Raw genomic sequence first — 19,866 nt, 5'->3', positions numbered from 1 at the left:
CGCCCCCACCCCTGCAGTTTGAAGGGTTTGGACACTCATAAATTTAATTTCAGCCGCTTTACGAATGATAAATTTCGATTGGAGGCGCCGGGCATCGATCCCGGTACCTCTCGCATGCTAAGCGAGCGCTCTACCATCTGGGCTACGCCCCCTTCCACTGCCGTCTGAAGGGTTTGGACACTCATAAATTTAATTTCAGCCGCTTTACGAATGATAAATTTCGATTGGAGGCGCCGGGCATCGATCCCGGTACCTCTCGCATGCTAAGCGAGCGCTCTACCATCTGAGCTACGCCAACTCCCCTGTAGTTTGAAGGGTTTGGACACTCATAAATTTTAATTCAGCCGCTTTACGAATGATAAATTTCGATTGGAGGCGCCGGGCATCGATCCCGGTACCTCTCGCATGCTAAGCGAGCGCTCTACCATCTGAGCTACGCCCCCTTCCACTGTCGTTTGAAGGGTTTGGATGTCATAAATTTAATTTCAGCCGCTTTACGAATGATAAATTTCGATTGGAGGCGCCGGGCATCGATCCCGGTACCTCTCGCATGCTAAGCGAGCGCTCTACCATCTGAGCTACGCCAACTCCCCTGTAGTTTGAAGGGTTTGGACACTCATAAATTTTAATTCAGCCGCTTTACGAATGATAAATTTCGATTGGAGGCGCCGGGCATCGATCCCGGTACCTCTCGCATGCTAAGCGAGCGCTCTACCATCTGAGCTACGCCCCCTTCCACTGTCGTTTGAAGGGTTTGGATGTCATAAATTTAATTTCAGCCGCTTTACGAATGATAAATTTCGATTGGAGGCGCCGGGCATCGATCCCGGTACCTCTCGCATGCTAAGCGAGCGCTCTACCTTCTGAGCTACGCCCGTTCTTCTGTAGTTTGAAGGGTTTGGACACTCATAAATTTAATTTCAGACGCTTTACGAATGATAAATTTCGATTGGAGGCGCCGGGCATCGATCCCGGTACCTCTCGCATGCTAAGCGAGCGCTCTACCATCTGAGCTACGCCCCCACCCCTGCAGTTTGAAGGGTTTGGACACTCATAAATTTAATTTCAGCCGCTTTACGAATGATAAATTTCGATTGGAGGCGCCGGGCATCGATCCCGGTACCTCTCGCATGCTAAGCGAGCGCTCTACCATCTGGGCTACGCCCCCTCCCCTGTAGTTTGAAGGGTTTGGACACTCATAAATTTAATTTCAGTCGCTTTACGAATGATAAATTTCGATTGGAGGCGCCGGGCATAGATCCCGGTACCTCTCGCATGCTAAGCGAGCGCTCTACCATCTGAGCTACGCCCCCTCCCCTGTAGTTTGAAGGGTTTGGACACTCATAAATTTTAATTCAGCCGCTTTACGAATGATAAATTTCGATTGGAGGCGCCGGGCATCGATCCCGGTACCTCTCGCATGCTAAGCGAGCGCTCTACCATCTGAGCTACGCCCCCTTCCACTGTCGTTTGAAGGGTTTGGATGTCATAAATTTAATTTCAGCCGCTTTACGAATGATAAATTTCGATTGGAGGCGCCGGGCATCGATCCCGGTACCTCTCGCATGCTAAGCGAGCGCTCTACCATCTGAGCTACGCCCGTTCTTCTGTAGTTTGAAGGGTTTGGACACTCATAAATTTAATTTCAGACGCTTTACGAATGATAAATTTCGATTGGAGGCGCCGGGCATCGATCCCGGTACCTCTCGCATGCTAAGCGAGCGCTCTACCATCTGAGCTACGCCCCCACCCCTGCAGTTTGAAGGGTTTGGACACTCATAAATTTAATTTCAGCCGCTTTACGAATGATAAATTTCGATTGGAGGCGCCGGGCATCGATCCCGGTACCTCTCGCATGCTAAGCGAGCGCTCTACCATCTGGGCTACGCCCCCTCCCCTGTAGTTTGAAGGGTTTGGACACTCATAAATTTAATTTCAGTCGCTTTACGAATGATAAATTTCGATTGGAGGCGCCGGGCATCGATCCCGGTACCTCTCGCATGCTAAGCGAGCGCTCTACCATCTGAGCTAGCCCCCTCCCCTGTAGTTTGAAGGGTTTGGACACTCATAAATTTTAATTCAGCCGCTTTACGAATGATAAATTTCGATTGGAGGCGCCGGGCATCGATCCCGGTACCTCTCGCATGCTAAGCGAGCGCTCTACCATCTGAGCTACGCCCGTTCTTCTGTCGTTTGAAGGGTTTGGACACTCATAAATTTAATTTCAGCCGCTTTACGAATGATAAATTTCGATTGGAGGCGCCGGGCATCGATCCCGGTACCTCTCGCATGCTGAGCAAGCGCTCTACCATCTGAGCTACGCCCCCTTCCACTGTCGTTTGAAGGGTTTGGACACTCATAAATTTAATTTCAGCCGCTTTACGAATGATAAATTTCGATTGGAGGCGCCGCGCATCGATCCCGGTACCTCTCGCATGCTAAGCGAGCGCTCTACCATCTGAGCTACGCCCCCTCCCCTGTAGTTTGAAGGGTTTGGACACTCATAAATTTAATTTCAGCCGCTTTACGAATGATAAATTTCGATTGGAGGCGCCGCGCATCGATCCCGGTACCTCTCGCATGCTAAGCGAGCGCTCTACCATCTGAGCTACGCCCGTTCTTCTGTCGTTTGAAGGGTTTGGACACTCATAAATTTAATTTCAGCCGCTTTACGAATGATAAATTTCGATTGGAGGCGCCGGGCATCGATCCCGGTACCTCTCGCATGCTAAGCGAGCGCTCTACCATCTGAGCTACGCCCCCACCCCTGCAGTTTGAAGGGTTTGGACACTCATAAATTTAATTTCAGCCGCTTTACGAATGATAAATTTCGATTGGAGGCGCCGGGCATCGATCCCGGTACCTCTCGCATGCTAAGCGAGCGCTCTACCATCTGGGCTACGCCCCCTCCCCTGTAGTTTGAAGGGTTTGGACACTCATAAATTTAATTTCAGTCGCTTTACGAATGATAAATTTCGATTGGAGGCGCCGGGCATCGATCCCGGTACCTCTCGCATGCTAAGCGAGCGCTCTACCATCTGAGCTAGCCCCCTCCCCTGTAGTTTGAAGGGTTTGGACACTCATAAATTTTAATTCAGCCGCTTTACGAATGATAAATTTCGATTGGAGGCGCCGGGCATCGATCCCGGTACCTCTTGCATGCTAAGCGAGCGCTCTACCATCTGAGCTACGCCCGTTCTTCTGTCGTTTGAAGGGTTTGGACACTCATAAATTTAATTTCAGCCGCTTTACGAATGATAAATTTCGATTGGAGGCGCCGGGCATCGATCCCGGTACCTCTCGCATGCTAAGCAAGCGCTCTACCATCTGAGCTACGCCCCCTTCCACTGTCGTTTGAAGGGTTTGGACACTCATAAATTTAATTTCAGCCGCTTTACGAATGATAAATTTCGATTAGAGGCGCCGCGCGTCGATCCCGGTACCTCTCGCATGCTAAGCGAGCGCTCTACCATCTGAGCTACGCCCCCTCCCCTGTAGTTTGAAGGGTTTGGACACTCATAAATTTAATTTCAGCCGCTTTACGAATGATAAATTTCGATTGGAGGCGCCGCGCATCGATCCCGGTACCTCTCGCATGCTAAGCGAGCGCTCTACCATCTGAGCTACGCCCGTTCTTCTGTCGTTTGAAGGGTTTGGACACTCATAAATTTAATTTCAGCCGCTTTACGAATGATAAATTTCGATTGGAGGCGCCGGGCATCGATCCCGGTACCTCTCGCATGCTAAGCAAGCGCTCTACCATCTGAGCTACGCCCCCTTCCACTGTCGTTTGAAGGGTTTGGACACTCATAAATTTAATTTCAGCCGCTTTACGAATGATAAATTTCGATTGGAGGCACCGCGCATCGATCCCGGTACCTCTCGCATGCTAAGCGAGCGCTCTACCATCTGAGCTACGCCCCCTCCCCTGTAGTTTGAAGGGTTTGGACACTCATAAATTTAATTTCAGCCGCTTTACGAATGATAAATTTCGATTGGAGGCGCCGCGCATCGATCCCGGTACCTCTCGCATGCTAAGCGAGCGCTCTACCATCTGAGCTACGCCCCCTCCCCTGCAGTTTGAAGGGTTTGTACACTCATAAATTTAATTTCAGCCGCTTTACGAATGATAAACTTCGATTGGAGGCGCCGGGCATCGATCCCGGTACCTCTCGCATGCTAAGCTAGCGCTCTACCATCTGAGCTACGCCCCCTTCCACTGTCGTTTGAAGGGTTTGGACACTCATAAATTTAATTTCAGCCGCTTTACGAATGATAAATTTCGATTGGAGGCGCCGGGCATCGATCCCGGTACCTCTCGCATGCTAAGCGAGCGCTCTATCATCTGGACTACTCCCCCTCCCCTGTAGTTTGAAGGGTTTGGACACCCATAAATTTTAATTCAGCCGCTTTACGAATGATAAATTTCGATTGGAGGCGCCGGGCATCGATCCCGGTACCTCTCGCATGCTAAGCGAGCGCTCTACCATCTGAGCTAGCCCCCTCCCCTGTAGTTTGAAGGGTTTGGACACTCATAAATTTTAATTCAGCCGCTTTACGAATGATAAATTTCGATTGGAGGCGCCGGGCATCGATCCCGGTACCTCTCGCATGCTAAGCGAGCGCTCTACCATCTTAGCTACGCCCGTTCTTCTGTAGTTTGAAGGGTTTGGACACTCATAAATTTTAATTCAGCCGCTTTACGAATGATAAATTTCGATTGGAGGCTCCGGGCATCGATCCCGGTACCTCTCGCATGCTAAGCGAGCGCTCTACCATCTGGGCTACGCCCCCTCCCCTGTAGTTTGAAGGGTTTGGACACTCATAAATTTAATTTCAGTCGCTTTACGAATGATAAATTTCGATTGGAGGCGCCGGGCATCGATCCCGGTACCTCTCGCATGCTAAGCGAGCGCTCTACCATCTGAGCTAGCCCCCTCCCCTGTAGTTTGAAGGGTTTGGACACTCATAAATTTTAATTCAGCCGCTTTACGAATGATAAATTTCGATTGGAGGCGCCGGGCATCGATCCCGGTACCTCTCGCATGCTAAGCGAGCGCTCTACCATCTGAGCTACGCCCGTTCTTCTGTCGTTTGAAGGGTTTGGACACTCATAAATTTAATTTCAGCCGCTTTACGAATGATAAATTTCGATTGGAGGCGCCGGGCATCGATCCCGGTACCTCTCGCATGCTAAGCAAGCGCTCTACCATCTGAGCTACGCCCCCTTCCACTGTCGTTTGAAGGGTTTGGACACTCATAAATTTAATTTCAGCCGCTTTACGAATGATAAATTTCGATTAGAGGCGCCGCGCATCGATCCCGGTACCTCTCGCATGCTAAGCTAGCGCTCTACCATCTGAGCTACGCCCCCTTCCACTGTCGTTTGAAGGGTTTGGACACTCATAAATTTAATTTCAGCCGCTTTACGAATGATAAATTTCGATTGGAGGCGCCGGGCATCGATCCCGGTACCTCTCGCATGCTAAGCGAGCGCTCTATCATCTGGACTACTCCCCCTCCCCTGTAGTTTGAAGGGTTTGGACACCCATAAATTTTAATTCAGCCGCTTTACGAATGATAAATTTCGATTGGAGGCGCCGGGCATCGATCCCGGTACCTCTCGCATGCTAAGCGAGCGCTCTACCATCTGAGCTAGCCCCCTCCCCTGTAGTTTGAAGGGTTTGGACACTCATAAATTTTAATTCAGCCGCTTTACGAATGATAAATTTCGATTGGAGGCGCCGGGCATCGATCCCGGTACCTCTCGCATGCTAAGCGAGCGCTCTACCATCTTAGCTACGCCCGTTCTTCTGTAGTTTGAAGGGTTTGGACACTCATAAATTTTAATTCAGCCGCTTTACGAATGATAAATTTCGATTGGAGGCGCCGGGCATCGATCCCGGTACCTCTCGCATGCTAAGCGAGCGCTCTACCATCTGGGCTACGCCCCCTCCCCTGTAGTTTGAAGGGTTTGGACACTCATAAATTTAATTTCAGTCGCTTTACGAATGATAAATTTCGATTGGAGGCGCCGGGCATCGATCCCGGTACCTCTCGCATGCTAAGCGAGCGCTCTACCATCTGAGCTAGCCCCCTCCCCTGTAGTTTGAAGGGTTTGGACACTCATAAATTTTAATTCAGCCGCTTTACGAATGATAAATTTCGATTGGAGGCGCCGGGCATCGATCCCGGTACCTCTCGCATGCTAAGCGAGCGCTCTACCATCTGAGCTACGCCCGTTCTTCTGTCGTTTGAAGGGTTTGGACACTCATAAATTTAATTTCAGCCGCTTTACGAATGATAAATTTCGATTGGAGGCGCCGGGCATCGATCCCGGTACCTCTCGCATGCTAAGCAAGCGCTCTACCATCTGAGCTACGCCCCCTTCCACTGTCGTTTGAAGGGTTTGGACACTCATAAATTTAATTTCAGCCGCTTTACGAATGATAAATTTCGATTAGAGGCGCCGCGCATCGATCCCGGTACCTCTCGCAGGCTAAGCGAGCGCTCTACCATCTGAGCTACGCCCCCTCCCCTGTAGTTTGAAGGGTTTGGACACTCATAAATTTAATTTCAGCCGCTTTACGAATGATAAATTTCGATTAGAGGCGCCGCGCGTCGATCCCGGTACCTCTCGCATGCTAAGCGAGCGCTCTACCATCTGAGCTACGCCCCCTCCCCTGTAGTTTGAAGGGTTTGGACACTCATAAATTTAATTTCAGCCGCTTTACGAATGATAAATTTCGATTGGAGGCGCCGCGCATCGATCCCGGTACCTCTCGCATGCTAAGCGAGCGCTCTACCATCTGAGCTACGCCCGTTCTTCTGTCGTTTGAAGGGTTTGGACACTCATAAATTTAATTTCAGCCGCTTTACGAATGATAAATTTCGATTGGAGGCGCCGGGCATCGATCCCGGTACCTCTCGCATGCTAAGCAAGCGCTCTACCATCTGAGCTACGCCCCCTTCCACTGTCGTTTGAAGGGTTTGGACACTCATAAATTTAATTTCAGCCGCTTTACGAATGATAAATTTCGATTGGAGGCACCGCGCATCGATCCCGGTACCTCTCGCATGCTAAGCGAGCGCTCTACCATCTGAGCTACGCCCCCTCCCCTGTAGTTTGAAGGGTTTGGACACTCATAAATTTAATTTCAGCCGCTTTACGAATGATAAATTTCGATTGGAGGCGCCGCGCATCGATCCCGGTACCTCTCGCATGCTAAGCGAGCGCTCTACCATCTGAGCTACGCCCCCTCCCCTGCAGTTTGAAGGGTTTGTACACTCATAAATTTAATTTCAGCCGCTTTACGAATGATAAACTTCGATTGGAGGCGCCGGGCATCGATCCCGGTACCTCTCGCATGCTAAGCTAGCGCTCTACCATCTGAGCTACGCCCCCTTCCACTGTCGTTTGAAGGGTTTGGACACTCATAAATTTAATTTCAGCCGCTTTACGAATGATAAATTTCGATTGGAGGCGCCGGGCATCGATCCCGGTACCTCTCGCATGCTAAGCGAGCGCTCTATCATCTGGACTACTCCCCCTCCCCTGTAGTTTGAAGGGTTTGGACACCCATAAATTTTAATTCAGCCGCTTTACGAATGATAAATTTCGATTGGAGGCGCCGGGCATCGATCCCGGTACCTCTCGCATGCTAAGCGAGCGCTCTACCATCTGAGCTAGCCCCCTCCCCTGTAGTTTGAAGGGTTTGGACACTCATAAATTTTAATTCAGCCGCTTTACGAATGATAAATTTCGATTGGAGGCGCCGGGCATCGATCCCGGTACCTCTCGCATGCTAAGCGAGCGCTCTACCATCTTAGCTACGCCCGTTCTTCTGTAGTTTGAAGGGTTTGGACACTCATAAATTTTAATTCAGCCGCTTTACGAATGATAAATTTCGATTGGAGGCTCCGGGCATCGATCCCGGTACCTCTCGCATGCTAAGCGAGCGCTCTACCATCTGGGCTACGCCCCCTCCCCTGTAGTTTGAAGGGTTTGGACACTCATAAATTTAATTTCAGTCGCTTTACGAATGATAAATTTCGATTGGAGGCGCCGGGCATCGATCCCGGTACCTCTCGCATGCTAAGCTAGCGCTCTACCATCTGAGCTACGCCCCCTTCCACTGTCGTTTGAAGGGTTTGGACACTCATAAATTTAATTTCAGCCGCTTTACGAATGATAAATTTCGATTGGAGGCGCCGGGCATCGATCCCGGTACCTCTCGCATGCTAAGCGAGCGCTCTATCATCTGGACTACTCCCCCTCCCCTGTAGTTTGAAGGGTTTGGACACCCATAAATTTTAATTCAGCCGCTTTACGAATGATAAATTTCGATTGGAGGCGCCGGGCATCGATCCCGGTACCTCTCGCATGCTAAGCGAGCGCTCTACCATCTGAGCTAGCCCCCTCCCCTGTAGTTTGAAGGGTTTGGACACTCATAAATTTTAATTCAGCCGCTTTACGAATGATAAATTTCGATTGGAGGCGCCGGGCATCGATCCCGGTACCTCTCGCATGCTAAGCGAGCGCTCTACCATCTTAGCTACGCCCGTTCTTCTGTAGTTTGAAGGGTTTGGACACTCATAAATTTTAATTCAGCCGCTTTACGAATGATAAATTTCGATTGGAGGCGCCGGGCATCGATCCCGGTACCTCTCGCATGCTAAGCGAGCGCTCTACCATCTGGGCTACGCCCCCTCCCCTGTAGTTTGAAGGGTTTGGACACTCATAAATTTAATTTCAGTCGCTTTACGAATGATAAATTTCGATTGGAGGCGCCGGGCATCGATCCCGGTACCTCTCGCATGCTAAGCGAGCGCTCTACCATCTGAGCTAGCCCCCTCCCCTGTAGTTTGAAGGGTTTGGACACTCATAAATTTTAATTCAGCCGCTTTACGAATGATAAATTTCGATTGGAGGCGCCGGGCATCGATCCCGGTACCTCTCGCATGCTAAGCGAGCGCTCTACCATCTGAGCTACGCCCGTTCTTCTGTCGTTTGAAGGGTTTGGACACTCATAAATTTAATTTCAGCCGCTTTACGAATGATAAATTTCGATTAGAGGCGCCGCGCATCGATCCCGGTACCTCTCGCAGGCTAAGCGAGCGCTCTACCATCTGAGCTACGCCCCCTCCCCTGTAGTTTGAAGGGTTTGGACACTCATAAATTTAATTTCAGCCGCTTTACGAATGATAAATTTCGATTGGAGGCGCCGCGCATCGATCCCGGTACCTCTCGCATGCTAAGCGAGCGCTCTACCATCTGAGCTACGCCCGTTCTTCTGTCGTTTGAAGGGTTTGGACACTCATAAATTTAATTTCAGCCGCTTTACGAATGATAAATTTCGATTGGAGGCGCCGGGCATCGATCCCGGTACCTCTCGCATGCTAAGCGAGCGCTCTATCATCTGGACTACTCCCCCTCCCCTGTAGTTTGAAGGGTTTGGACACCCATAAATTTTAATTCAGCCGCTTTACGAATGATAAACTTCGATTGGAGGCGCCGGGCATCGATCCCGGTACCTCTCGCATGCTAAGCTAGCGCTCTACCATCTGAGCTACGCTCACTTCCACTCTCGCTTGAAGGGTTTGGACACTCATACATTTTAATTCAGCCGCTTTACGAATGATAAATTTCGATTGGAGGCGCCGGGCATCGATCCCGGTACCTCTCGCATGCTAAGCGAGCGCTCTATCATCTGGACTACTCCCCCTCCCCTGTAGTTTGAAGGGTTTGGACACCCATAAATTTTAATTCAGCCGCTTTACGAATGATAAATTTCGATTGGAGGCGCCGGGCATCGATCCCGGTACCTCTCGCATGCTAAGCGAGCGCTCTACCATCTGAGCTAGCCCTCTCCCCTGTAGTTTGAAGGGTTTGGACACTCATAAATTTTAATTCAGCCGCTTTACGAATGATAAATTTCGATTGGAGGCGCCGGGCATCGATCCCGGTACCTCTCGCATGCTAAGCGAGCGCTCTACCATCTTAGCTACGCCCGTTCTTCTGTAGTTTGAAGGGTTTGGACACTCATAAATTTTAATTCAGCCGCTTTACGAATGATAAATTTCGAATGGAGGCGCCGGGCATCGATCCCGGTACCTCTCGCATGCTAAGCGAGCGCTCTACCATCTGGTCTACGCCCCCTCCCCTGTAGTTTGAAGGGTTTGGACACTCATAAATTTAATTTCAGTCGCTTTACGAATGATAAATTTCGATTGGAGGCGCCGGGCATCGATCCCGGTACCTCTCGCATGCTAAGCGAGCGCTCTACCATCTGAGCTAGCCCCCTCCCCTGTAGTTTGAAGGGTTTGGACACTCATAAATTTTAATTCAGCCGCTTTACGAATGATAAATTTCGATTGGAGGCGCCGGGCATCGATCCCGGTACCTCTCGCATGCTAAGCGAGCGCTCTACCATCTGAGCTACGCCCGTTCTTCTGTCGTTTGAAGGGTTTGGACACTCATAAATTTAATTTCAGCCGCTTTACGAATGATAAATTTCGATTGGAGGCGCCGGGCATCGATCCCGGTACCTCTCGCATGCTAAGCAAGCGCTCTACCATCTGAGCTACGCCCCCTTCCACTGTCGTTTGAAGGGTTTGGACACTCATAAATTTAATTTCAGCCGCTTTACGAATGATAAATTTCGATTAGAGGCGCCGCGCATCGATCCCGGTACCTCTCGCATGCTAAGCGAGCGCTCTACCATCTGAGCTACGCCCCCTCCCCTGTAGTTTGAAGGGTTTGGACACTCATAAATTTAATTTCAGCCGCTTTACGAATGATAAATTTCGATTGGAGGCGCCGCGCATCGATCCCGGTACCTCTCGCATGCTAAGCGAGCGCTCTACCATCTGAGCTACGCCCGTTCTTCTGTCGTTTGAAGGGTTTGGACACTCATAAATTTAATTTCAGCCGCTTTACGAATGATAAATTTCGATTGGAGGCGCCGGGCATCGATCCCGGTACCTCTCGCATGCTAAGCAAGCGCTCTACCATCTGAGCTACGCCCCCTTCCACTGTCGTTTGAAGGGTTTGGACACTCATAAATTTAATTTCAGCCGCTTTACGAATGATAAATTTCGATTGGAGGCGCCGCGCATCGATCCCGGTACCTCTCGCATGCTAAGCGAGCGCTCTACCATCTGAGCTACGCCCCCTCCCCTGTAGTTTGAAGGGTTTGGACACTCATAAATTTAATTTCAGCCGCTTTACGAATGATAAATTTCGATTGGAGGCGCCGCGCATCGATCCCGGTACCTCTCGCATGCTAAGCGAGCGCTCTACCATCTGAGCTACGCCCCCTCCCCTGCAGTTTGAAGGGTTTGTACACTCATAAATTTAATTTCAGCCGCTTTACGAATGATAAACTTCGATTGGAGGCGCCGGGCATCGATCCCGGTACCTCTCGCATGCTAAGCTAGCGCTCTACCATCTGAGCTACGCCCCCTTCCACTGTCGTTTGAAGGGTTTGGACACTCATAATTTTAATTTCAGCCGCTTTACGAATGATAAATTTCGATTGGAGGCGCCGGGCATCGATCCCGGTACCTCTCGCATGCTAAGCGAGCGCTCTATCATCTGGACTACTCCCCCTCCCCTGTAGTTTGAAGGGTTTGGACACCCATAAATTTTAATTCAGCCGCTTTACGAATGATAAACTTCGATTGGAGGCGCCGGGCATCGATCCCGGTACCTCTCGCATGCTAAGCTAGCGCTCTACCATCTGAGCTACGCCCACTTCCACTCTCGCTTGAAGGGTTTGGACACTCATAAATTTTAATTCAGCCGCTTTACGAATGATAAATTTCGATTGGAGGCGCCGGGCATGGATCCCGGTACCTCTCGCATGCTAAGCGAGCGCTCTATCATCTGGACTACTCCCCCTCCCCTGTAGTTTGAAGGGTTTGGACACCCATAAATTTTAATTCAGCCGCTTTACGAATGATAAATTTCGATTCGAGGCGCCGGGCATCGATCCCGGTACCTCTCGCATGCTAAGCGAGTGCTCTACCATCTGAGCTACGCCCCCACCCCTGCAGTTTGAAGGGTTTGTACACTCATAAATTTAATTTCAGCCGCTTTACGAATGATAAACTTCGATTGGAGGCGCCGGGCATCGATCCCGGTACCTCTCGCATGCTAAGCTAGCGCTCTACCATCTGAGCTACGCCCCCTTCCACTGTCGTTTGAAGGGTTTGGACACTCATAAATTTAATTTCAGCCGCTTTACGAATGATAATTTCGATTGGAGGCGCCGGGCATCGATCCCGGTACCTCTCGCATGCTAAGCGAGCGCTCTACCATCTGAGCTACGCCCACTTCCACTCTCGCTTGAAGGGTTTGGACACTCATAAATTTTAATTCAGCCGCTTTACGAATGATAAATTTCGATTGGAGGCGCCGGGCATCGATCCCGGTACCTCTCGCATGCTAAGCGAGCGCTCTATCATCTGGACTACTCCCCCTCCCCTGTAGTTTGAAGGGTTTGGACACCCATAAATTTTAATTCAGCCGCTTTACGAATGATAAATTTCGATTGGAGGCGCCGGGCATCGATCCCGGTACCTCTCGCATGCTAAGCGAGCGCTCTACCATCTTAGCTACGCCCGTTCTTCTGTAGTTTGAAGGGTTTGGACACTCATAAATTTTAATTCAGCCGCTTTACGAATGATAAATTTCGATTGGAGGCGCCGGGCATCGATCCCGGTAACTCTCGCATGCTAAGCGAGCGCTCTACCATCTGAGCTACGCCCGTTCTTCTGTAGTTTGAAGGGTTTGGACACTCATAAATTTTAATTCAGCCGCTTTACGAATGATACATTTCGACTGGAGGCAACGGGCAGCGATCCCGGTACCTCTCGCATGCTAAGCGAGCGCTCTACCATCTGAGCTACGCCCCCTTCCCTGCAGTTTGAACGGTTTGGACACTCATAAATTTAATTTCAGCCGCTTTACGAATGATAAATTTTGATTGGAGGCGCCGGAAATCGATCCCGGTACCTCTCGCATGCTAAGCGAGAGCACTACCATCTGAGCTACGCCCCCTCCCCTGTAGTTTGAAGGGTTTGGACACTCATAAATTTTAATTCAGCCGCTTTACGAATGATAAATCTCGATTTTAGGCGCCGGGCATCGATCCCGGTACCTCTCGCTTGCTAAGCGAGCGCTCTACCATCTGAGCTACGCCCCCTTCCCTGCAGTTTGAAGGGTTTGGACACTCATAAATTTAATTTCAGCCGCGTTACGAATGATAAATTTCGATTGGAGGCGCCGGGCATCGATCCCGGTACCTCTCGCATGCTAAGCGACCGCTCTACCATCTGAGCTACGCCCCCTTCCCTGCAGTTTGAACGGTTTGGACACTCATAAATTTAATTTCAGCCGCTTTACGAATGATAAATTTTGATTGGAGGCGCCGGAAATCGATCCCGGTACCTCTCGCATGCTAAGCGAGAGCACTACCATCTGAGCTACGCCCCCTCCCCTGTAGTTTGAAGGGTTTGGACACTCATAAATTTTAATTCAGCCGCTTTACGAATGATAAATCTCGATTTTAGGCGCCGGGCATCGATCCCGGTACCTCTCGCTTGCTAAGCGAGCGCTCTACCATCTGAGCTACGCCCCCTTCCCTGCAGTTTGAAGGGTTTGGACACTCATAAATTTAATTTCAGCCGCGTTACGAATGATAAATTTCGATTGGAGGCGCCGGGCATCGATCCCGGTACCTCTCGCATGCTAAGCGAGCGCTCTATCATCTGGACTACTCCCCCTCCCCTGTAGTTTGAAGGGTTTGGACACCCATAAATTTTAATTCAGCCGCTTTACGAATGATAAACTTCGATTGGAGGCGCCGGGCATCGATCCCGGTACCTCTCGCATGCTAAGCTAGCGCTCTACCATCTGAGCTACGCCCACTTCCACTCTCGCTTGAAGGGTTTGGACACTCATAAATTTTAATTCAGCCGCTTTACGAATGATAAATTTCGATTGGAGGCGCCGGGCATGGATCCCGGTACCTCTCGCATGCTAAGCGAGCGCTCTATCATCTGGACTACTCCCCCTCCCCTGTAGTTTGAAGGGTTTGGACACCCATAAATTTTAATTCAGCCGCTTTACGAATGATAAATTTCGATTCGAGGCGCCGGGCATCGATCCCGGTACCTCTCGCATGCTAAGCGAGTGCTCTACCATCTGAGCTACGCCCCCACCCCTGCAGTTTGAAGGGTTTGTACACTCATAAATTTAATTTCAGCCGCTTTACGAATGATAAACTTCGATTGGAGGCGCCGGGCATCGATCCCGGTACCTCTCGCATGCTAAGCTAGCGCTCTACCATCTGAGCTACGCCCCCTTCCACTGTCGTTTGAAGGGTTTGGACACTCATAAATTTAATTTCAGCCGCTTTACGAATGATAATTTCGATTGGAGGCGCCGGGCATCGATCCCGGTACCTCTCGCATGCTAAGCGAGCGCTCTACCATCTGAGCTACGCCCACTTCCACTCTCGCTTGAAGGGTTTGGACACTCATAAATTTTAATTCAGCCGCTTTACGAATGATAAATTTCGATTGGAGGCGCCGGGCATCGATCCCGGTACCTCTCGCATGCTAAGCGAGCGCTCTATCATCTGGACTACTCCCCCTCCCCTGTAGTTTGAAGGGTTTGGACACCCATAAATTTTAATTCAGCCGCTTTACGAATGATAAATTTCGATTGGAGGCGCCGGGCATCGATCCCGGTACCTCTCGCATGCTAAGCGAGCGCTCTACCATCTTAGCTACGCCCGTTCTTCTGTAGTTTGAAGGGTTTGGACACTCATAAATTTTAATTCAGCCGCTTTACGAATGATAAATTTCGATTGGAGGCGCCGGGCATCGATCCCGGTAACTCTCGCATGCTAAGCGAGCGCTCTACCATCTGAGCTACGCCCGTTCTTCTGTAGTTTGAAGGGTTTGGACACTCATAAATTTTAATTCAGCCGCTTTACGAATGATACATTTCGACTGGAGGCAACGGGCAGCGATCCCGGTACCTCTCGCATGCTAAGCGAGCGCTCTACCATCTGAGCTACGCCCCCTTCCCTGCAGTTTGAACGGTTTGGACACTCATAAATTTAATTTCAGCCGCTTTACGAATGATAAATTTTGATTGGAGGCGCCGGAAATCGATCCCGGTACCTCTCGCATGCTAAGCGAGAGCACTACCATCTGAGCTACGCCCCCTCCCCTGTAGTTTGAAGGGTTTGGACACTCATAAATTTTAATTCAGCCGCTTTACGAATGATAAATCTCGATTTTAGGCGCCGGGCATCGATCCCGGTACCTCTCGCTTGCTAAGCGAGCGCTCTACCATCTGAGCTACGCCCCCTTCCCTGCAGTTTGAAGGGTTTGGACACTCATAAATTTAATTTCAGCCGCGTTACGAATGATAAATTTCGATTGGAGGCGCCGGGCATCGATCCCGGTACCTCTCGCATGCTAAGCGACCGCTCTACCATCTGAGCTACGCCCCCTTCCCTGCAGTTTGAACGGTTTGGACACTCATAAATTTAATTTCAGCCGCTTTACGAATGATAAATTTTGATTGGAGGCGCCGGAAATCGATCCCGGTACCTCTCGCATGCTAAGCGAGAGCACTACCATCTGAGCTACGCCCCCTCCCCTGTAGTTTGAAGGGTTTGGACACTCATAAATTTTAATTCAGCCGCTTTACGAATGATAAATCTCGATTTTAGGCGCCGGGCATCGATCCCGGTACCTCTCGCTTGCTAAGCGAGCGCTCTACCATCTGAGCTACGCCCCCTTCCCTGCAGTTTGAAGGGTTTGGACACTCATAAATTTAATTTCAGCCGCGTTACGAATGATAAATTTCGATTGGAGGCGCCGGGCATCGATCCCGGTACCTCTCGCATGCTAAGCGACCGCTCTACCATCTGAGCTACGCCCCCTCCCCTGCAGTTTGAAGGGTTTGGACACTCATAAATTTAATTTCAGCCGTTTTAAGAATGATAAATTTCGATTGGAGGCGCCGGGCATCGATCCCGGGACCTCTCGCATGCTAAGCGAGCGCTCTACCATCTGAGCTACGCCCCCTCCCCTGCAGTTTGAAGGGTTTGTACACTCATAAATTTAATTTCAGCCGCTTTACGAATGATAAACTTCGATTGGAGGCGCCGGGCATCGATCCCGGTACCTCTCGCATGCTAAGCTAGCGCTCTACCATCTGAGCTACGCCCCCTTACACTGTCGTTTGAAGGGTTTGGACACTCATAAATTTAATTTCAGCCGTTTTAAGAATGATAAATTTCGATTGGAGGCGCCGGGCATCGATCCCGGGACCTCTCGCATGCTAAGCGAGCGCTCTACCATCTGAGCTACGCCCCCTCCCCTGCAGTTTGAAGGGTTTGTACACTCATAAATTTAATTTCAGCCGCTTTACGAATGATAAACTTCGATTGGAGGCGCCGGGCATCGATCTCGGTACCTCTCGCATGCTAAGCTAGCGCTCTACCATCTGAGCTACGCCCCCTTCCACTGTCGTTTGAAGGGTTTGGACACTCATAAATTTAATTTCAGCCGCTTTACGAATGATAAATTTCGATTGGAGGCGCCGGGCATCGATCCCGGTACCTTTCGCATGCTAAGCGAGCGCTCTACCATTTGAGCTACGCCCACTTCCACTCTCGCTTGAAGGGTTTGGACACTAATAAATTTTAATTCAGCCGCTTTACGAATGATAAATTTCGATTGGAGGCGCCGGGCATCGATCCCGGTACCTCTCGCATGCTAAGCGAGCGCTCTATCATCTGGACTACTCCCCCTCCCCTGTAGTTTGAAGGGTTTGGACACCCATAAATTTTAATTCAGCCGCTTTACGAATGATAAATTTCGATTGGAGGCGCCGGGCATCGATCCCGGTACCTCTCGCATGCTAAGCGAGCGCTCTACCATCTGGCCTACACCCCCTCCCCTGCAGTTTGAAGGGTTTGGACACTCATAAATTTAATTTCAGCCGCTTTACGAATGATAAATTTCGATTGGAGGCGCCGGGCATCGATCCCGGTACCTCTCGCATGCTAAGCGAGCGCTCTACCATCTGGACTACGCCCCCTCCCCTGTAGTTTGAAGGGTTTGGACACTCATAAATTTTAATTCAGCCGCTTTACGAATGATAAATTTCGATCGGAGGCAACGGGCATCGATCCCGGTACCTCTCGCATGCTAAGCGAGAGCACTACCATCTGAGCTACGCCCCCTCCCCTGTAGTGTGAAGGGTTTGGACACTCATAAATTTTAATTCAGCCGCTTTACGAATGATAAATTTCGATTGGAGGCGCCGGGCATCGATCCCGGTACCTCTCGCATGCTAAGCGAGCGCTCTACCATCTGAGCTACGCCCCCTTCCCTGCAGTTTGAAGGGTTTGGACACTCATAAATTTAATTTCAGCCGCTTTACGAATGATAAATTTCGATTGGAGGCGCCGGGCATCGATCCCGGTACCTCTCGCATGCTAAGCGAGCGCTCTACCATCTGAGCTACGCCCCCTTCCCTGCAGTTTGAAGGGTTTGGACACTCATAAATTTAATTTCAGCCGTTTTAAGAATGATAAATTTCGATTGGAGGCGCCGGGCATCGATCCCGGGACCTCTCGCATGCTAAGCGAGCGCTCTACCATCTGAGCTACGCCCCCTTCCACTGTCGTTTGAAGGGTTTGGACACTCATAAATTTAATTTCAGCCGCTTTACGAATGATAAATTTCGATTGGAGGCGCCGAGCATCGATCCCGGTACCTCTCGCATGCTAAGCGAGCGCTCTACCATCTGAGCTACGCCCACTTCCACTCTCCCTTGAAGGGTTTGGACACTCATAAATTTTAATTCAGCCGCTTTACGAATGATAAATTTCGATTGGAGGCGCCGGGCATCGATCCCGGTACCTCTCGCATGCTAAGCGAGCGCTCTATCATCTGGACTACTCCCCCTCCCCTGTAGTTTGAAGGGTTTGGACACCCATAAATTTTAATTCAGACGCTTTACGAATGATAAATTTCGATTGGAGGCGCCGGGCATCGATCCCGGTACCTCTCGCATGCTAAGCGAGCGCTCTACCATCTTAGCTACGCCCGTTCTTCTGTAGTTTGAAGGGTTTGGACACTCATAAATTTTAATTCAGCCGCTTTACGAATGATAAATTTCGATTGGAGGCGCCGGGCATCGATCCCGGTACCTCTCGCATGCTAAACGAGCGCTCTACCATCTGAGCTACGCCCGTTCTTCTGTAGTTTGAAGGGTTTGGACACTCATAAATTTTAATTCAGCCGCTTTACGAATGATAAATTTCGACTGGAGGCAACGGGCAGCGATCCCGGTACCTCTCGCATGCTAAGCGAGCGCTCTACCATCTGAGCTACGCCCCCTTCCCTGCAGTTTGAAGGGTTTGGACACTCATAAATTTAATTTCAGCCGCTTTACGAATGATAAATTTTGATTGGAGGCGCCGGGCATCGATCCCGGTACCTCTCGCATGCTAAGCGAGAGCACTACCATCTGAGCTACGCCCCCTCCCCTGTAGTTTGAAGGGTTTGGACACTCATAAATTTTAATTCAGCCGCTTTACGAATGATAAATTTCGATTTGAGGCGCCGGGCATCGATCCCGGTACCTCTCGCATGCTAAGCGAGCGCTCTACCATCTGAGCTACGCCCCCTTCCCTGCAGTTTGAAGGGTTTGTACACTCATAAATTTAATTTCAGCCGCTTTACGAATGATAAACTTCGATTGGAGGCGCCGGGCATCGATCCCGGTACCTCTCGCATGCTAAGCTAGCGCTCTACCATCTGAGCTACGCCCCCTTCCACTGTCGTTTGAAGGGTTTGGACGCTCATAAATTTAATTTCAGCCGCTTTACGAATGATAAATTTCGATTGGAGGCGCCGGGCATCGATCCCGGTACCTCTCGCATGCTAAGCGAGCGCTCTACCATCTGAGCTACGCCCACTTCCACTCTCGCTTGAAGGGTTTGGACACTCATAAATTTTAATTCAGCCGCTTTACGAATGATAAATTTCGATTGGAGGCGCCGGGCATCGATCCCGGTACCTCTCGCATGCTAAGCGAGCGCTCTATCATCTGGACTACTCCTCCTCCCCTGTAGTTTGAAGGGTTTGGACACCCATAAATTTTAATTCAGCCGCTTTACGAATGATAAATTTCGATTGGAGGCGCCGGGCATCGATCCCGGTACCTCTCGCATGCTAAGCGAGCGCTCTACCATCTTAGCTACGCCCGTTTTTCTGTAGTTTGAAGGGTTTGGACACTCATAAATTTTAATTCAGCCGCTTTACGAATGATAAATTTCGATTGGAGGCGCCGGGCATCGATCCCGGTACCTCTCGCATGCTAAGCGAGCGCTCTACCATCTGAGCTACGCCCGTTCTTCTGTAGTTCGAAGGGTTTGGACACTCATAAATTTTAATTCAGCCGCTTTACGAATGATAAATTTCGACTGGAGGCAACGGGCAGCGATCCCGGTACCTCTCGCATGCTAAGCGAGCGCTCTACCATCTGAGCTACGCCCCCTTCCCTGCAGTTTGAACGGTTTGGACACTCATAAATTTAATTTCAGCCGCTTTACGAATGATAAATTTTGATTGGAGGCGCCGGAAATCAATCCCGGTACCTCTCGCATGCTAAGCGAGAGCACTACCATCTGAGCTACGCCCCCTCCCCTGTAGTTTGAAGGGTTTGGACACTCATAAATTTTAATTCAGCCGCTTTACGAATGATAAATCTCGATTTTAGGCGCCGGGCATCGATCCCGGTACCTCTCGCATGCTAAGCGAGCGCTC

General features: G+C 50.2%; 1 protein-coding gene and 32 non-coding genes across 33 annotated transcripts in view; all 33 read right to left on the bottom strand.

The window, feature by feature from the left end:
- LOC149707953 (sorting nexin-25-like) overlaps nucleotides 1–19,866 on the bottom strand; it is a 365,564-nt gene that overhangs the window by 253,528 nt on the left and 92,170 nt on the right. The gene's annotated exons all lie outside the window — the stretch shown is intronic.
- Nucleotides 80–152, bottom strand: TRNAA-AGC (transfer RNA alanine (anticodon AGC)). Its single transcript has one exon. It is a non-coding gene; the product is annotated as a tRNA-Ala (tRNA).
- On the bottom strand, nucleotides 226–301 carry TRNAA-AGC (transfer RNA alanine (anticodon AGC)). The gene has a single exon. It is a non-coding gene; the product is annotated as a tRNA-Ala (tRNA).
- On the bottom strand, nucleotides 371–443 carry TRNAA-AGC (transfer RNA alanine (anticodon AGC)). The gene has a single exon. It is a non-coding gene; the product is annotated as a tRNA-Ala (tRNA).
- TRNAA-AGC (transfer RNA alanine (anticodon AGC)) lies at nucleotides 516–591 on the bottom strand. Its single transcript has one exon. It is a non-coding gene; the product is annotated as a tRNA-Ala (tRNA).
- TRNAA-AGC (transfer RNA alanine (anticodon AGC)) lies at nucleotides 661–733 on the bottom strand. Its single transcript has one exon. It is a non-coding gene; the product is annotated as a tRNA-Ala (tRNA).
- TRNAA-AGC (transfer RNA alanine (anticodon AGC)) lies at nucleotides 951–1,023 on the bottom strand. The gene has a single exon. It is a non-coding gene; the product is annotated as a tRNA-Ala (tRNA).
- TRNAA-AGC (transfer RNA alanine (anticodon AGC)) lies at nucleotides 1,096–1,168 on the bottom strand. Its single transcript has one exon. It is a non-coding gene; the product is annotated as a tRNA-Ala (tRNA).
- TRNAA-AGC (transfer RNA alanine (anticodon AGC)) lies at nucleotides 1,241–1,313 on the bottom strand. The gene has a single exon. It is a non-coding gene; the product is annotated as a tRNA-Ala (tRNA).
- On the bottom strand, nucleotides 1,386–1,458 carry TRNAA-AGC (transfer RNA alanine (anticodon AGC)). The gene has a single exon. It is a non-coding gene; the product is annotated as a tRNA-Ala (tRNA).
- On the bottom strand, nucleotides 1,676–1,748 carry TRNAA-AGC (transfer RNA alanine (anticodon AGC)). Its single transcript has one exon. It is a non-coding gene; the product is annotated as a tRNA-Ala (tRNA).
- Nucleotides 1,821–1,893, bottom strand: TRNAA-AGC (transfer RNA alanine (anticodon AGC)). Its single transcript has one exon. It is a non-coding gene; the product is annotated as a tRNA-Ala (tRNA).
- TRNAA-AGC (transfer RNA alanine (anticodon AGC)) lies at nucleotides 2,255–2,327 on the bottom strand. Its single transcript has one exon. It is a non-coding gene; the product is annotated as a tRNA-Ala (tRNA).
- TRNAA-AGC (transfer RNA alanine (anticodon AGC)) lies at nucleotides 2,691–2,763 on the bottom strand. The gene has a single exon. It is a non-coding gene; the product is annotated as a tRNA-Ala (tRNA).
- TRNAA-AGC (transfer RNA alanine (anticodon AGC)) lies at nucleotides 2,836–2,908 on the bottom strand. The gene has a single exon. It is a non-coding gene; the product is annotated as a tRNA-Ala (tRNA).
- Nucleotides 3,270–3,342, bottom strand: TRNAA-AGC (transfer RNA alanine (anticodon AGC)). Its single transcript has one exon. It is a non-coding gene; the product is annotated as a tRNA-Ala (tRNA).
- On the bottom strand, nucleotides 3,706–3,778 carry TRNAA-AGC (transfer RNA alanine (anticodon AGC)). The gene has a single exon. It is a non-coding gene; the product is annotated as a tRNA-Ala (tRNA).
- TRNAA-AGC (transfer RNA alanine (anticodon AGC)) lies at nucleotides 5,156–5,228 on the bottom strand. The gene has a single exon. It is a non-coding gene; the product is annotated as a tRNA-Ala (tRNA).
- TRNAA-AGC (transfer RNA alanine (anticodon AGC)) lies at nucleotides 5,882–5,954 on the bottom strand. The gene has a single exon. It is a non-coding gene; the product is annotated as a tRNA-Ala (tRNA).
- On the bottom strand, nucleotides 6,316–6,388 carry TRNAA-AGC (transfer RNA alanine (anticodon AGC)). Its single transcript has one exon. It is a non-coding gene; the product is annotated as a tRNA-Ala (tRNA).
- Nucleotides 6,897–6,969, bottom strand: TRNAA-AGC (transfer RNA alanine (anticodon AGC)). The gene has a single exon. It is a non-coding gene; the product is annotated as a tRNA-Ala (tRNA).
- On the bottom strand, nucleotides 8,638–8,710 carry TRNAA-AGC (transfer RNA alanine (anticodon AGC)). Its single transcript has one exon. It is a non-coding gene; the product is annotated as a tRNA-Ala (tRNA).
- Nucleotides 10,521–10,593, bottom strand: TRNAA-AGC (transfer RNA alanine (anticodon AGC)). The gene has a single exon. It is a non-coding gene; the product is annotated as a tRNA-Ala (tRNA).
- Nucleotides 10,957–11,029, bottom strand: TRNAA-AGC (transfer RNA alanine (anticodon AGC)). The gene has a single exon. It is a non-coding gene; the product is annotated as a tRNA-Ala (tRNA).
- TRNAA-AGC (transfer RNA alanine (anticodon AGC)) lies at nucleotides 12,265–12,337 on the bottom strand. The gene has a single exon. It is a non-coding gene; the product is annotated as a tRNA-Ala (tRNA).
- On the bottom strand, nucleotides 14,442–14,514 carry TRNAA-AGC (transfer RNA alanine (anticodon AGC)). Its single transcript has one exon. It is a non-coding gene; the product is annotated as a tRNA-Ala (tRNA).
- On the bottom strand, nucleotides 16,038–16,110 carry TRNAA-AGC (transfer RNA alanine (anticodon AGC)). The gene has a single exon. It is a non-coding gene; the product is annotated as a tRNA-Ala (tRNA).
- On the bottom strand, nucleotides 16,329–16,401 carry TRNAA-AGC (transfer RNA alanine (anticodon AGC)). The gene has a single exon. It is a non-coding gene; the product is annotated as a tRNA-Ala (tRNA).
- Nucleotides 17,346–17,418, bottom strand: TRNAA-AGC (transfer RNA alanine (anticodon AGC)). The gene has a single exon. It is a non-coding gene; the product is annotated as a tRNA-Ala (tRNA).
- On the bottom strand, nucleotides 17,491–17,563 carry TRNAA-AGC (transfer RNA alanine (anticodon AGC)). The gene has a single exon. It is a non-coding gene; the product is annotated as a tRNA-Ala (tRNA).
- TRNAA-AGC (transfer RNA alanine (anticodon AGC)) lies at nucleotides 17,636–17,708 on the bottom strand. Its single transcript has one exon. It is a non-coding gene; the product is annotated as a tRNA-Ala (tRNA).
- TRNAA-AGC (transfer RNA alanine (anticodon AGC)) lies at nucleotides 18,653–18,725 on the bottom strand. Its single transcript has one exon. It is a non-coding gene; the product is annotated as a tRNA-Ala (tRNA).
- TRNAA-AGC (transfer RNA alanine (anticodon AGC)) lies at nucleotides 18,944–19,016 on the bottom strand. The gene has a single exon. It is a non-coding gene; the product is annotated as a tRNA-Ala (tRNA).

This window comes from Phalangium opilio, unplaced genomic scaffold (assembly GCF_054372755.1).
Source record: "Phalangium opilio isolate 3A_F unplaced genomic scaffold, DU_Popi_V2 ptg000013l_1, whole genome shotgun sequence".
Lineage (NCBI taxonomy): Eukaryota > Metazoa > Arthropoda > Arachnida > Opiliones > Phalangiidae > Phalangium > Phalangium opilio.
The sequence above is the reverse complement of the archived record's forward strand: the minus strand, read 5'-3'. Positions and strand labels throughout refer to the sequence as shown.